The sequence below is a fragment of the Desmodus rotundus genome, chromosome 5 (assembly GCF_022682495.2).
Source record: "Desmodus rotundus isolate HL8 chromosome 5, HLdesRot8A.1, whole genome shotgun sequence".
Classification (NCBI taxonomy): domain Eukaryota; kingdom Metazoa; phylum Chordata; class Mammalia; order Chiroptera; family Phyllostomidae; genus Desmodus; species Desmodus rotundus.
In genome coordinates, this window is record NC_071391.1 from 1,300,902 (window position 1) to 1,304,638 (window position 3,737).

The following is a 3,737-nucleotide window of genomic DNA, read 5'->3' on the forward strand; positions in this document are numbered from 1 at the left end:
CTCCAGGAAGTGGCCACCTCGCCAAAGGTGCCCAGGCCGCAGGTCTCCCCTGGTGGCGGCTGAAATGGCCTGTGGTGTCCCTGACTGTGTGCATCCAAACGCCGGGCCTGCTGGGCGGTGCCCACCAGGGTGCCCCCGCACGTGGGGCCAGCGAGACCTCATTTGAAACGCCTGTGGGCTCGGGGCCATGGGGAGTGCCGGGACCTTTTGTGACACGGCTCACCTTGGGTGCCCGTGTGCGTGGGCCCAGGGCGTCCACCTGCCAGGTTTCCTTAAAGGGGCCCCCGGGGCCAGTGACACAGCCAGCGGGAGTGTAACACAGGTTCCAGAGACTTCCGACAGAGGGGTCAGGCTCCTTCTGGGGCCAAGGCTCCTGGCCGGCCGTTGGCACAGGGGCTGGATGGGGAAGGGAGCACTGCCCGGGGCAGCGGGGTGCGGGCGGGCAGGTGGGCAGGTGGGCAGGCGGGTGGGGCTGTGGCACCGCTGGCTGCAGTGCTGAGGCCTCTGCTGGATAAACAGCTTCCCCAGGAGCCAGCAGCCCCTCCGGGACCTCACGGCCCCCTGAATTCTGGTTCATTGGCCCACCAGGGCCTCGCATAGGGTGGCTTTGTGGACGGAGCAGAGACTGATATGGTGCTGCCCCCGGTCAGGTGTACGTGCAGGGCTGGCCTTGGGGCACAGGGGTGTGGGTCTGGCCTGGGAAGCTCTGGGTTTGTGTGATGGCAGCCACCCGGGACCCCACACTGGCTGTGGGCACTGGAGTTCCCCAAACCATGCCTCAGCGTGGCTCCCCAGACACGGCTTCTGGGTGGCTCCTCTTCACCCCTGGCCAAGCAGGGTCTGCACGGCTGAACCAGGCCAGCCCCTAGATTGGGGTGAGAGGAGGAAGCAGAACCCCCACCACAGGTGCCCACACACACGTGTCTGTCCCCCAGCTTCAAGCCGGCCTGTGGGGCAGAGCAAACCAGGAGCAGGTCTGAGTGGCCACCCCAACCCCGGCCTGGCTCAGGCCATGCAGTCTGCAGCAGGGACACTTCCCGGCAGGGCTGGGCAGCCCGCCGGAAGCCCCGAGGAAAGCAGGGCAGGAGGGTCTCAGGCGGACCCTCAGGAGCCCCAGAGAGTCAGGCAGCTCCTAGAGTCTCAAAGACACCTCACAGGGGCCGCCCAGAGCACCCCCACCCTTCCCCCTCATTTTCTCCAACCTGCACCCCCCAGCCACCTCTCCCATGCTGGCAGCCTTGGCACCCTTGGCCTCCACCTCCCCCAACCAACTGGCCATCCTCCCTGGTGCCCCCAGTGCCTGCTGCTTGGTGGGCTCACTGCGTTCCCAGCGGGTGACAGGCACTTGGCCTCCCGGGAAGCAGGCAGGGAGAGTCCAGGGCCCCCGTGACACCCTGGAGCACCGTCAGAAAGGAGTGTCAGGGGCAGGGCAGCCGGACGGGGCTCTGGGGCCTCTCAGACTCTGGCTAGAGGTGCCCACCTCAGGGACCCCTGCGGAAAACCACCGGAAGGGAATTGGGGAATCAGGTGTGGAGAGGAGCCGCTCTGGCCCTGGGGAGGGCGGCAGCAGCTGCCTCAGCAGAGAGAGGGTCCCCATCCACCTCGAAGACAGAGAACCACCCTGCACACTTAGCCTGACTCCAGGCTGCTGTCCCCAGGGACTGGGCTGTGGGGCGGAGGCCCGCTCTCAGCTGGTCCGGTCACAGAGAGCCAGGAGCCCGTGTGCTGACCTGGAGGTTCGAGGGGACCCTCAGGCAGAAGGGCAGAAAGGGGCCCCGGCCTCCTGACCACCGCTTGTGAGGAAGGGGTTCCCTCTGCCTTGGCTCCTCTCCCTAGGACTCCCCTGGAGCCCGGGCTGCTGCAGCCATTCCCACCTCTGCTGGCGGCCTGGCCCAGCCATGGCTCCCCCCACCCCGCCCCCCGCTCCCCATAAGCAGTCATTTGTTCTGCTGGGGAGGGTCAGCCCTCCTGCCTGCTGTGTGCTCTCAGTACCCCTCGAGCACCCACACACGGGCGTTATTCTGTCCTGCTTTGCAGCGGGCTCCGTCCTTTCCAGCCAGGGCCCCATCTTCCTGTTCCCCATTCCCTTCTGACTAGAGCCCCCAACTTGACTCTGGTTACCCCCACCCCATACCAGTGTGGGCCGAGCCCAGGGAGCCAGGGGTCTAGGCCACAGGATGGCAGCCCCCGTCCCAGGGACCCAGCTTCCCTTCCTCAGGAACCGGGTTTCCTGTTTTTATCCCGCTGGGCTGGAAGGAAGTGGCCTTGGGGGCCGTGGGGGGGAGGGTCCCCCTGAGGCCGCATGTTGATGTGGGGCAGGGGCCTGATCCAAGTGTCCTCAGGGACCCAGGGATCCTGTCCCCGTCAGATCAGATTCAGAGGGCTGGGGGTCCTGCTGCCAGCTGTCCTGGGGGACGAGGGCCTTGTCCAAGGAGGGGGAGCTGCAGCCTCTGAAGGGGGGAGGGACAGCACCTCTAGTGAGAGGGCTGGGGCTCTTCACCAGCTCGGGGCTCTGCTGTGGGAACAGGTGCTAAGGAGGGACAGCCCTGCCCCCGAGGGCACTGGCTGTGGGCCTGACGGAGCCACCAGCCGTCCCTGGGAGTGCTCTGAGGGCCTGTGGGGACGGGCCAGGGGAAGGCCCTGGGACCACTGCAGGCCGCAGCCCCTGCCTGTGGCAAGCTGGGTCCTGCCAACATGGGTGACCAGCCTGGGCTGCCTGGGAAAATCGGAGCTGGCAGGAAGCCTGGCCTGCTGCTGGGGCACAGGGCCTAGGGGGCTGCTGCCCTGCCCGTGAGCAGGGCTGAGAGTGACCCCAGCCTGGGTGGGTGGGCCTGAGCTGGGGGCCAGTTCTGTGCCAGGATGGGGCCAGCAGCCAGTGGCGGAGTTGGAGGGGAGGATGGTCCAGATGGCCTGAGTGGAGACGCGTCTCCCATACTTGCCCTGTCCATCTCTGACCACCCCCTTCTCCCCACAGCTGCGGGTCAGGAACAGACCTTCAGTGCCCCTGAAGTCACACTTCCTGGACTTGGGGGGCTGGGCGAGCGGCCTGGCCTGGCCCAGAAGCCCCTTGCTTGGTGGCCGGCCAGCTCTCCCACCTGAGCAGGGGATGCTGCACCCCTAAGGGTGAGAGAGTGGCCTTGCTTGCCCACAGCCTTTCCAAGTCCCTGAGGCCATCGGGGCAGAGATTTCTACTCCCTGGCCTGTGGGGAAACTGAGCCAGACACCTCAAGGACAGGCCTTCATGGGCCACCAGCTAGCCTGCGAGACCCATGGCTGGCTCCTGCCTGCCCACTGGGCCTACAAGGCGCCTGTCTCCTAAGCCTTCAGGGTGCCCCCGCAGTTCATCCAATCCCGGGGTGCCCACCCTCTGATCTCTCTCCCCGGGTGAACCTCGAGAGCCAGGACCTGGCCTGCAGGGCCCCTTGTGTGAGCTTCCGGGCCCCAGGCCCCAGGGCAGAGTCCTGCCCGCCAGCCGGGGTGGAATGGCCAGCAGGCTGGGCAGCCCATCCGGGACGTCCCAGGAGGCCAGGCGTGCGGGGAGGCTGCGGGTGCGGAGCGGGGCGGGCCGTGTTTCCCTCTCCTCCCTTCTCAGTGGCGTCTTAACCGTGTGTCCTTAGTTTCAGACTTGCCAGCAGGTTGAGGGTGGGTGTGGGGAGGCCCGCCTCCTGGCATACCTCCCACAGGCCCTGCCTGGCGTTAGGGGTTCAGCACTGAGCAGCACAGGCTCCGGGCTCTGC